We start from the raw sequence: 13,646 nt of genomic DNA, 5'->3' as shown, positions 1-13,646 counted from the left end.
TGGTCATGTTTCTCCCCAAATGGCCTTCATGTGCTATATTCATGATCTTTGATCTAAGATTGCACGGTGGCACCAATCGGTTTCTCCTCCACAACTTGCCTTCAGATACACTCAATTCAGCTTCTACATTAGAAAAACCCTTCAAGCGAGTGTCATTAGAGGATTCCCTAGACCATCCCCCAGAAACATGTTTCATAACCAAAGAAATTATTTGATCATCTACCATGGCAGCCTCCCAATCACTTTTATCAAAAGCAAGAATCTCATCACAACTAATTACAGGATCTTCCACTTCTATCAGATCTACTAAGTCTATAGGCATTCTGGATAAACAATCCGCAATAACATTTTTCTCTCCTTTCACATATTCCATCTGAAAATTGTAATCAAGCACTGATAAAATCCATTTCGATATCCTAGGGGTGACATTACCCTACAAACCTCTACCTCCTTTAAATAAATGCACGAGAGGCTTATGATCTGTGCGCACTCTGAAGGGCAATCCCCAAAGAAAATATCTAAAGTGTTTAATCCCCCACGTGCAAGCGAGAGCCTCCCTCTCAATAACCGAGTAAGATACTTCTGCACCCTGTAATCTTCTAGAGGCAAAACCTATAAATCTTTCCACACCATCAGATATCTGAGAGAGCACAGCCCCAAGTCCCACAGCACTAGCATCAGTGGTAACCAAAGTCTTGGCCTTAACGTCAAAATGACCTAAGGTAGGTGCATGAATAATTCCTACTTTCACGCGCTTGAAGGCATCCTCACACACTTGATCCCATTCAAAAACCACACCATTCTTCATCAAACGCCTTAAAGGCTCAACCACATCCGAAAAACCTTTAATAAATTTAGAACAATATTCAGCTAACCCTAAAAAGGATCTTAGCTGATCTTTAGTTGTTGGCGTAGGAGCATCATTAATTGCAGAAATTATACTTTTTTTTGGCTTAATACCTAAACCTGATATCTCATGACCCAGATACGTCACACAATCTCTCTTCAATTGACATTTTTCCTTTTTTATGGTCAGACCATTAACTTCCATACGCTCTAAAACTTGTGTTAAAATCCTATCATGATGTTGACAATCCTTCCCAACTACTAACACATCATCCTGAAAACATAATACATTCTCAATACCTCCCAAAACTCTCTCCATCAATCTCTGAAACACCGCTGACGCTGAAGCCAACCCAAACGGCATCCTGCAATAGCGAAATGCCCCCAGTGGTGTTACAAATGAGGTAGGGTGTCTTGATTTCTCGTCTAAGTCAATTTGGTGGTAGGCTGCAGACATGTCAATTACACTGAATATCACACCACCACCCATGGCACTTAACATTTCAGAAATATTAGGCAATGGTTGCCTATCAACCCATATATTCTTATTTAGATCGCGTAAGTCTACACAGAGACAAATTGTGGTTCCACCATCCTTGGGCGCGACCACAATGGGGGCGACCCACTCAGATGCCTCAATAGGCTCTATAATCTTCAGATCTAACAATTTGTCCAATTCTACTTTCAGAGGTTCTCTCATCAAGTGTGGTAAATTTCTTACTTTATGAACCACAGCCACTGCATTTTTCTTAAGAATGATCTTATGAGAAAATCCCTTCAAAGAGTTGAGATCCACATCACCGTTCCAAATTTCAACATACATATCTTTGAACAACAAAGTATAAAGGCTTCCAGAATCTACCAGCATGTTAACATTCCTAGTTTGAGAATGCATAGGATCTCTAGAATCAAAATTGATTAACCTCTTGGCTGCTAATGACAAGGGTAACTCGTCATGGACTTTCCATTGATTTCAATGGAAATTATATGATCAGAAAAATAATGCCTTAGCAGCCAAGAGGTTAAACAATGTGGCTTCTCAAGCTTATCAGTACTTTCAGTAGCCACATCAACAAGACAAATAGGATATTGTGCGCAAAGACAATTTTCACTCAAAATAAGCCCATCTACACACAGCATTAAATTCTCAACATTTTCGCAAGAGTCATCAATTTCATTAACATATTGAGTCTTAGCATTGCAAGCCTTAACTACATGACCTCTCTTTCCACATCCTCTGCAAATGGCATTTCTAGCTGTACAACGAGGACTTGATGCAATATGTTCTGGAGATCCGCATCTATAACATTTCATAAGACGTGAATTGCCTTGCTGCACAAAATTAGGAGGACGATAATTTGGAGGATGATAATTTGACAACTTATTGTTTTTAGAATCAAACTTCCCAACATTCTTAACAACTTTAGTTTCATCAACAAATGCTTGTGTTTGAGATTTCACACTGGACTCTGACTCTTTTGTCACATTATCTTTTGTTATTATAGAACCAGAACATTTATTCATTTCTTTTATCCATAAGTCAGTATTTTCTATTGCTTTAACGATTTCAATAGCTTCTTCTAAGTTACAATCCTTACTAAGTAACTTCTCTCGCACTCTTTTATTATTAGTGCACCTAACGATTTGATCACGGATCAGAGAATCTGTCAAATCTTTGAATTGACAATTAAGTGACAATCCCCGCAAGGCTGGCACATAAGTTGCAACATCTTCATCTACTTTTTGAACAGGACAAAAGAACTTATGCCTTTCTAAGAGAGTATTAATTTTTGTAATGAACCTTTTCTCTAACATCAACATACTCATGTCATAGACATTAGCAGTATGACCATCCCCCACACCTAAAGATATCTCGGGCAAATCTTCGTATAATCTTCTACCTTCCACCCCCAAATTATGAAGAAGAATGGCTTGTTTGCGAACAGGACCATATTTGTCCGCACCAGATGCTAAAACATAAGTGAGGAATAACTTCTTCCATTCTTTCCAAGGTATTGGGGGTTCACCAGGAGTAGGGAGGAAGGAAGGGGGAGTAGAAAAGGTTTGATCACCCATGGTAAATAATCAATAGCACGTTTGTAAACAATCAACAACACCTTTTTCTTCCTTTTCTTAAATCAAGGAAGATTAATACAGCTAATACAGCAAATAAGTAAATACTCAAGGTAGAGGTAATAGTAATCCAATCAGGGAAGAAATCGGCAGTTCAGCAGTCTAAATTCAGCAGATCAGTAGTATAACAGTTCAACCGGCAGCAAGCAGGACGATAAAGCGCTAAAGGGAAAACAGCCTAAAATACTAGACAGCCGGTATACACATCGGATTGGGAAAGCAAAGCTTTCTGGACAACCAAGATGGCCGCCACGCTGAATCACGCAGTGACGCTCCCACGTAGACGCTTGCAAAGGATCCCAAACAAAGATGGCTGCCACGTTGGATTACGCAAGTGACGTTTTCAACATCACGCAGGTGCGTAATCAAGCCGGTGATGTCCAAAGGTTCGGGAGCGGCAGTGGCTTCTGAGGCTTCTTAAGGCGGCGGTTTTGAAATCGCGCGAGCAAGTAAGCAGGCACAGCTTAAAAGATGCGATTTGTGAAAAATGTAGACGATCCTTAAAATCTTTCTTGAACATTCAGCGTTGCCAATTTAGAGATGAAATTTTTTTTAGAAATGTTCAAAGATAAAGTGCAAAGGTGGCAAGAATAACGAAATGAAAATTCTTGTCGCACAGCTGCCAGTCAAAGGATCCGAAGTTTAAATAAAACTCAATCTATCTATCTACTTCCAGGATTTAGATAGAGAGCAGTATATAGGGTAAAATGTACATACCACAAGGTTGCTGCTGCCTTGAGAAGAAAAGTAGGAAACAAAGTTGGAGGAGTAAATTGTATACAACAGTGCAATCCAGTAGTGGTATCATCCAGGGGTGGAGGTCAATTCCAATCTCTGCCCCTGCCAGAGTATAGGGTTCCCTCGTCACCAATGTAAAGAAGATATCTTCAATCCAGGGTAGATAGTTGAAGTAAGTCTTTATTAGTTAGAAGTAAAGAGACCTCCAGCTCCTTCCACAGCTTCCTCTGTACTGTCTGCTATTCATATCACAACATTCCAACCACCTAGCAACATGCCCACAGTTCTAAGAAGCAGAGATCCCAACACACTCATATGATCTTGAAAAAGAAAGTTGTAGTTAAGGGTTTACAGTCTTATATTCCATAGAATTACTGTTTATGCAAGTGTGATTGTATAGAATGGAAATCGTGTAGGTTGAGGTTATATGATACATAGTTTACCTATAAGTACATTTTCAGGTTTAAACAGTAGTGTGTGTGCCAGGGAAAGGCTGACCGACCTATTATGGGTTGCATCGGCATGTTTCTCAATAGGATGTGGCTTGGAGCTGAACACTTTTGCAAAAACTTTGTCAGAAAAGCCAACGCTTCTGTTGATTTCCCCTCTCTGATGCAACATGTTAAAAGTTGCCTCTCAGTTGTTCTGGGCATGGGCAAAATGGTAATCCTGGGTTTTTGGAAGACTTCAAGGTCCCCCATTATCTAAGCTTGGCTGGAAATATGTACAATATGAGAGATTTATTTATAAACTGAACGGCAAGTTACAGACTTTTGATGAGGCCTGGGGCTCCTTTTTCAGGAAGTAAGTGTGCCCCTTCTCGTACATGCTATAAGCACATCCCCTACATTCCACGTTGGCTACCTAGAGCACCAGGTATGTGTTATGGGCCTCTCTAGATTCCATCCTTCCTCATGGTATGCACTATCATGTGCCCCGATGGGCACCGTGGTTCTTCTTCAAGGTTTCTCATTACCTTGTCTTAAGCTGATTGGTTTACAGGATGTCAGGGGGTCACTTGAGATACCACCAATCTGACCTTTGCAGTATTTGGAATGAGCTTTGCAATGGATGGAGTGAGCAGTGTAGGGGGTGGGATCACTTTATTTCTTGATATTGGGACTACTTTTTCTCTCCCCCCCTTTAATTTCTCTCTCTTCTCCTTTTCTTTTTACAGATTATATTTAATGTGTTTTGTTCTGTTCATGACTACGTTTGCATTTTCTTTGTCTCATAACGCAATGTTCATCACTAGCCACCCTCCTTGGAGCGCTGTCGCAGGCTACGCAAATTTCATTAATTCTGGAGTATTAGTTATTGTTGATGTTCTGTTTCACACTGTGACTTGTACTTATTCCTTTCGTTATACATCTGGAACACTTGTTTTAAAATGAATAAAGAAGGCTAAAATTGAGTTGAACACTCCCCTGGGGATGCTGAAACTGACCTGCAACATCCCGAAGCTGTGAGGGAAACGGCTGTGTGTCTATCTCTCTTTGCCACGCTGTGAGAGAAATGGCCCGACACGAGGGAAAACTACATTTCTCAGCTGCCCCGTGGCCACAGGCGCGTTCATGCCGCCCCAGCCTGCGCCCGGAGGCGCCATAAAAACGAGGAGCGCCCCCGCAGCGCGGGACGCTAAAATTGAGCTGAACACTCCCTTGGGGACGCTGTAACTGACCTGCAACATCTGGAAGTCGTGAGGGAAACAGCTGTGTGTCTAGCTCTCTTTGCCACGCCGTGAGGGAAACGGCCCGACACAACGAGGAAAAAGCACATTTCCCAGCTGCTCCGGGGCCACAGGCGCGTTCGTGACGCCCCAGCCTGCGCCTGGAGGCGCCATAATAACGAGGAGAGCCCCCCGCAGCGCCGGACGCGTGCGGGCGAAGCCCAGGCCAAGGGCGGGCCCGTCCTTAGCCGTCACTGGCCGGAGGAGGCCGGGCTGGGCCTACTTTCTGACTTTTTACTCCTGGGATCTATAAGCAAGGTACTGTGATTGAGTTCTCCAGACTGCTTTCCATTCAGGAGCTTGACTGTCAGATCACCATAGCCCAACTAAGCACCTTCACTTGCTGTTCACCCCTGTATTTGCTCTCCTACAAGCTTATTATTGTTGACATTAAATTGTAAAATTTACCATTATATAGCTCTTTGACCAAGAGGTGGAAAATAGGTGATTGCTCCTGACATTCATCAAGTGAAGTATGGGAAAACACACCCCCCCACCACCTAGAGCTAGTACCAGGCAGAAAACGCACTCTCATATTCCAGTGGTAAAGCACACTGCCATAGATAAAATGCTGCAGCAGGCTATTGGTGCAGTTATCAATGAAATCTCACAAACTGAGAGGCGTTTATCAATAACGCCAACATTACCTCCAATCGCGCAAACCTTGGAAATAGCCCCAACTTGAGAACCCCAACACGAGATCTCTCACCTAACCCCCTAACCAATTGTCAGGTAGCAGTGACGCAGGGTTAAGTAGTTCTAATACCAACGCAAGGGGGAGATGCAGGGGGAGGTTCCAAAACCATTCCATCATTCCATCTAAGACCAAGAAGCCCCAAAAGAAAAGTAAAGGTAGCGCAGGTAATAAACACACAAGTAAAATCTCGGCTGTTTGATCTAGGAGCTCAACTAATATCCACATGCTGGACCTAAGCAACGAGGAAGGAAGGAATATCCCAGGCTGGGCCTTACAGATGATAAAAGATCTCAAAACCTATATAGACCAGGTGATCACAAATAGTATAGACAAAGTATTGAGAAAAATTCAACCATTAACAACATTAGCAGAGTCCTGGGAAACTAAACATCCACCCACTATACAAGGGGCTGAGTGTGCCAAAGCCGTGACCCCAAGGGCAGCTCTTGAAGAGTGTACTAAGGTAACAGCACCTCCGAACGATCGACCCAACCGCTCCTGCCCGGCCCCTGATAGGCCAGGACCAGCCATTAATAAAATGGGAGCCAGTGGTCTCCCAAATGGGGAAGATCTAAATCAAGGAAAGGGCCCTGAGAAACGTCCTGTGGGAACGCCAAATCTGGAGAAGGCCCGTAGGCACCCCAATGAGGGAGTTAAGAGCAAAAAAGATATGCATGGCCAAACCACCCAGACAAGTGAATCTCGCCTCCCACGAATAGACTTGCCACCAGCCTCCTCTCCCTATGTAGTGATTCTAGCTGGAGTACCTAGTCTGCATAATAGTAGGGTGGAATCATACACAGAATTAAGAAACAAAGTCCTATTCTGGTTAAATAGCAACAGACCTCTCCCCCCTTGGGCCCACAGCAAAATTATCCATGTGTGTAGGGTTAGTTGGATAGGACAAAGGCAGAAAGATATACAGGGGGATTGTATTCTGATTAACTTTAGGGATAGGTACACGGTCCAGCATATCGTGGGATGGCCGTTTTTATGGCAAGTAATGACACGCAAACACTACCACTTTGCTATTTCTATCCACAGGGCATTTCTGAAGAGAGGATGGCCTTAGCCCAAAAAAATTGGGCCCACACAAGGTATATACAGAAAGGTGGTTGGGAGAGGGACAATACCCCTTGCTTTAATATACCTCTAAGTAACAGATACTGTCTCCTTGATCTGGTAGATTGACAAACTCCCATGAATAACAACGGTGGCTATTTGGCCGACACACATGTAAAATCATCTCATACTACCTTCCCCCAAAGGCAGGGGGATTCGTCTCCAGCTTACCCAGCAAAGGTCCTATTGGAGAACAATAGGGGTTGCCTCTATAAGTAATTGGGAGTTTTGGAGCTAATAGTGCTGGGGAAAGTGGGTTATTAAATGTGTACTCATTGAGACAGGGAACACAGCAATTAACTGATCCGACTGTCCCACTTCTAGCGGCAAGGAGAGAGCCATGCGATGTAGGCCAGTTGGGCAATAACTCCCCTGGAATTCCATGTACTTCCAACACAGAAGTGCAGGAAATGCCTAGAAAAGCAGAGGATAGTATAAAGATTCTATCATGGAACCTGGCAGGACTTAAAAACAAACTACCCTGCCCAGATTGGGGAGGCTTCATAGACCACCACGACATCTGTCTTTTCCAGGAGACATGGGCCATGGAGGAATAATATAGGTTGGGATTTGCATCTTTTAGTATTCTGGCCTCCTCCTGTGGAAGGGGCAGACCGTTGGGAGGCTTAACTGTTTGGCTGGGCATGCATATTGGGGCAAAGGCAGAACAAATAACTTTGCAAACTAACGATATTCTTTGCGTCATGTTGACATTTCCAAATAAATTTAAAATAGCCCTCATCAATGTGTATTCTAGGCCTGTAAGCTATAGACAGGAATCAGTGGTTTTGGACAAACTGGGAAGCTTGCTATCAAGTCTAAAGCCAGGCATAATGCTGACTGTAGGAGGAGACTTCAACTGTCAGTATGAACAACTAACTGACCCAAACCAAGGCGACCCCTAAGAAGAAGACCGCTACTGGTCTATACCTGAACCACAAGTTAGCCCTATAAAAATCTGGACACCGTTGGCTATCCAATTCCATTCATTGACCCTAGCTCACTCTATTAGGGCCTGCAATGGGAGAACAAAATCTGATTAACCAGGCCAGACCACATTCAACAGGGAAGGTCAAACATCTCTGCTCGACTACATCTTAGTGGAAACCAAATCCTGGGATAAGGTCCTGGATTTCCAGGTACTTGAGAGGCAGGACAGTGACCACAACGCTTTGGTATTGTCACTGAACACAGAGAACATGGGTGTCCCTAAAGCATCACTCCCACTGTCCAAGGGGCCTGACCCATTGCTGCTTTCAAATAACAGACGAAGAGTAAGGTGGTGTAAAATACAACATTTGCCAACTAAGCTGGCCAAAGTATATGAGCTGGCAACTCCCCTGATAGAGGAAATGGGGGAACTAGGCAAGATGGAGATTTGCCAGGGGACCCAAAACTGGGCAGGTGAAGTTTACGAGCAGCTAACGGCTAGTCTGATTGAGATAATATACCCCATTACAACATCTAGAGGAACTAAGAATAATACAAACTCCTGGTTTAATGCCACCTACCGTAGAGCCAAGCAGGATTTAATAGCCGCAGTCAAGGCAAAGGATAGACCTCAAATCAAATGCCTTCGGGCAAATTACAAAGGGACCTTAAAAAGGGAAAAGAATAATTGGGAAACCGAAAAATGGGAAGCACTTAAGATTGCCCTGAAGGATAGAGACCTGAAATCATTTTGGGCGATAGTAAGCGCAGGAAATAGAGAAGGTTAAGCAGTCCGGGAGCCCAACATAGCGCCAGAAGCCTGGGAGAGGCACTTTGGGGACCTATATGGGAGGAATCGGTGGGTGATAAAATATCAGTTTCTGGGGGAATCACCTACGAGTCTAGTTCAGAAGGGTTGTGGGATATTACCTTGATTGAAGTAGGGAATGCCATCAATAGATTACCCCTCAACAAAGCTCCAGGCTTAGATAAGCTCCCTGGGGAGCTCTTCCGTACGGAACCTGGGGTTTGGACCCCCTATCTATGTGCCCTATTCAGTGCCATTCTGAAGGGCATGGCCGTGCCGGATACCTGGTGCGGGGCCGAGATTGTCCCCATCTATAAAAAAGGTTGCCCCCTTTTACCATCCAACTATAGACCCATCAGTCTTATTGACATTCCACAAAAATTGATGGGTAGGGTTCTCCTTGAACGTATACAAAGTTGGATGGAGGAGAAAGATATCCAAAGTCCTTAACAAGCCGGCTTCAGATCAAACACCTCAACTGTGGACCAGATATTAAAGCTACAACTACTGTTCTGGACAACAGTTAAGATGAAGAGTGGCAGCCTCTATCTTATTTTTGTTGATCTGAGGTCGGCTTTCGACCTGGTCCCTAGAGGGAAACTCTGGGAGGTTTTAAACGATCTTGGGATCCCACCCTACCTCCTACAAGTCCTCATGCGGTTACACACAGGGATTTATGCGCAAATCAGAAGCGGGAAACATGGGGAATTATCTGCGCGCTTCCCTGTCAAGAAGGGGGTACGACAGGGATGTGTCCTTGCCCCTACATTATTCTGTCTGTACATCAATGGGCTCATTGACCATCTAACCAACATCAAGGACAATGACGCACCGAAACTGGGTCTGGGGAAGATACCTGTGCTAATGTTTGCGGACGACACCTTGTTGTTGTCTAAAACTCCAACAGGTGTCCAACGCATCCTGGACGGATTTGCCGAATTTTGTATTATGCGGGGTCTGGAGATAAATTTACTTAAGACAAAATATATGATCTTCAACCCCCCTACATCTACTCGGCCAAATCCCACTCTTGACAACATAACCCTAGATAGGGTGAGGACATTTGAATACTTAGGCATTACGCTAACAGAAGACTTTCTTTGGAAACCACAAATGGATAAGGCAAGATTAAAACTAGCACAGACACTGGGAGGGTTAATGAAATACCATAGGTCAACTACATATAGGCCAGTGTCACCCGCCGTAGAAATATACAAAGCTCAGGCGAGAGGGGCTGCCCTATATGGGGCTGAACTGTGGGGGCACACACCCACAACTAATCTCCTAAAGATAGAGAATAATTTTATGAGACAGATAGTGGGTCTGCCACCGAGCTTCCCCTTGGTGCCCCTTCGCATGGATCTGGGCCTGCAGCCTATCAATGAAGAAATTGCCTTGAGGCCCATTACATTTTGGCGCAGGGTGTGGGTGACCCCAGAACTTTTCGCCTACAGGGAGCTGAGGGAGATTCTTACTATTCTACCAACTAAAAATATCTTGTGGCTGTGCCATATAAAGCATCTCTTGGCTAGGCTAGGTAGGCTGGATCGCTGGCTAACCCCAGAGACATCATGCTTATCAATATCTAGGCAAGACTTGGTGTATCTTTATAGAAAGGCAAACCTGATAGCCATTCAGGGGAGTGCCACAGGGAGTTCGATGACTGCGGAGTTCCTGTTAATAAAGGCTGAATACAGGAAGGAAGATTTCCTGGACCTGATTTACCCTGTACAGGCCAGGAAACTCTACATGCAGTTCAGAGTGGGGAGTACCACTAAATGCCCTTACCAGCAATTGGGCAACAGAGAATAAGAAGCAATGTCCTGCATGCAATTATAGAGAAGAATCTGAAATTCATGTCTTGTTGTTTTGCCCGGCATACCACCTCCCACGCAAAAGGTGGATAACCCAAATATGCAACAATCTTGGGTTTAGGTCCCACATAGAGGCCTATAGATTATTAAAACATGATACCCATCCGCCCATAGTGTTTGCAGTTTCCCGTTTCTTAAATTCGATGTGGCATCTACGCAGGGGTCTTTCAGAAAAGGCGGCTACATGAATTTTAGTGCACAGTATTTAATTCACTGACTAGGGATCTGATTTTTTTGTAACTCCCTGCACGTGCTTTTATCTCATTTTATTATACTAGTTACATAACTGTCAGTCAATGTATTTTAAGATTTATATGCAAAAACTTTTATGTACATAGGCTAGGGATGCATTGGCCATATGTATTTTAAATGGTAACCCTAGCGAAGCCGTTGTGCACGATTGACGGACATTTTACTAGCCCATATTTTTTGTGTTTTTAGAAAAAGTTTTTGTATTCCTGGGGTATGATCAATCAGTACTTTACAAAGAAAGTTTGACAGTATTTCTATTTGTACATATTTTAATAATGTTTTGATACTAATTATCGACTGTGTATCGGACAATGAGCATTTGCTAGTAATTAAATTGTACATATTGCATTGTCTTTTTTATCCTGTGCTTTTATGGTCTTCTGACCAAAATAAAGTCTATTGATTGATTGAATAAAGAATTGCAGTACCAAATACGTTACCGAGCAGTGGATGTCCGGGAATGTGCCCATGTTAAGTAGTTATTATACAGTGTTCTGGAGAAATTCTATACAAAGTTGACATCTAGATGTGGAGGTTTATTTCCAGAAATCCACTGAAGACGTTAAAGTATTGCACATTGTTGAATAATATAAAACATAAGGGTGATTCACTTAGCCAAGGCTTTACTCACAGTACTTTTCTAAGCATGGCTGTAAGATTACATGCCATTCTGTCCAGTTCACATACTCATAATGCATATGTGTGAAAAGTATTTTGCAAAATTACCAAGAGTTAGCCATAGAACTTAGCTGATGAGTTCTTAAATATGGGTGAGTTGGCAATCATTCAAAAATTGTACCCTTTCCAAAATGTTATGTCCTTTATTACTTTTTTTTTGTGTTCAAAAGTTTTTATTCGGAGCATATAAGACATACAGCTGAACAAAATAAATTAGCAGAATAAAGGATACACACATATAGGGTAAACAAAACAATAATAAAAGCAGGTATATGGAAAATACACATGAGTCGTGTCCGTATTTTACAGTAAATTAAGTAAATCGTAAGTTATACAATACATTGAAAGTGCAGTGTTGTAAATAGGAATAAGTAGGCAGCAGGATAGGTCTTCTTGTAGTTAGATGTATTTAATAAGTTACAAGATAAGTTAAGACACAGAGCAGAGAAACCCCACAGCTGACCAGACCAACTGCCAGGGCTGGAATCCTCAACACCGACAGAGAATGAGAGAACACTAAGAAAGGACTAAGACTACAGACAACCACATTACATGAAGAAACAATGTACAACACATCTCCATCCTTTATAGAAAAGAAATAAAATAAAGCCAAAAACAGAGATTACAACACCTACCAAAAATGAGATACACAAAACTAATTAAGAACCACACGAGGTATCAGAAATAACACTAACACGAACGTAAAACAATAAGATAGAAGACATTTTAAACAACACACTCCATCCCCCTTCCCTGGTGAAACCAAAACATGGTTTAGATGAGAGAAAAACAATGCAACAAGGAAAGGTGTTTACGCCCACAACCTCCCCAAACATGAATACGCCAGAGGGTAGGTACACTTTCCACACTGACCCCCAAAACTCACAATAAGTTAAACAAACCAGGTAAAATTGTACGAGCTCACTTATATAGAGTACATCAGGGGTATTGACCCTTAAAACAAGAATGAGGCACTGAACGTCAGTACAACATAGAGTAAACCATGGGTACTGACTGGCCCCACACCCTCCCGAAAGAAGGGTACACCATTGGGTAAAAACAACGCCATTGGGTAAAAACACCGCCCTAGGAAAGCACAGCCACAACAGCTCTTCTTACACTTTCCACAATGACACCCAAAACACACAAGTTCACACCCTGGAACTAAAACTAACTAAAACTACAACATACCCTACATAGGGTAAACCATGGGTACCGACAGGCCCCACACCCTCCTCAAAGAAGGGTACACCATTGGGTAAGAACACCGCCCTAGGAAAGTACAGCCACAAAAACTCTTCTTACACTTTCCTCAACGACCCCCAAAACACACAAACTATAACATACCCTACATTGGGTATACCATGGGTATCAACAGGTCCCACACCCTCCTCAAAGAAGGGTACACCATTGGGTAAAAACACAGTCCTAGGAAAGCACAGCCACAACAGCTCTTCTTACACTTTCCATAAAGACACCCAAAACACACAATAGGTTAAACACTCCAGGTAAGATTATATAGGATCTCCTAGATAGAGTACATCAGGGGTATTGGCCTTTAAAACTAGAATAAGGCACTGAATGTCAGAACAACTTCTCCATGAAGAAAACAAAAGGAGAACAGACCCTTGAAACTGGATGAAGAGGGAATCGCTCATACAATCAGAAGTAAACACTAATATAGACTGGTTCAAAGTTCGTTATAAGTAGCTCTATGTGGCTCCATGAAGGTTGTCCTCTACTATTAACAAGTCAACCCAAACATTGACACAAGAATCGTGACCTGCAGCAGGCAAGACCAATCAAGTCTCATAAGTAACTTTGAAACTGCCATCGTGT

This window comes from Lissotriton vulgaris, chromosome 6 (genome assembly GCF_964263255.1).
Source record: "Lissotriton vulgaris chromosome 6, aLisVul1.2, whole genome shotgun sequence".
NCBI classification, from domain to species: domain Eukaryota; kingdom Metazoa; phylum Chordata; class Amphibia; order Caudata; family Salamandridae; genus Lissotriton; species Lissotriton vulgaris.
This window is presented reverse-complemented; position numbering follows the sequence as displayed.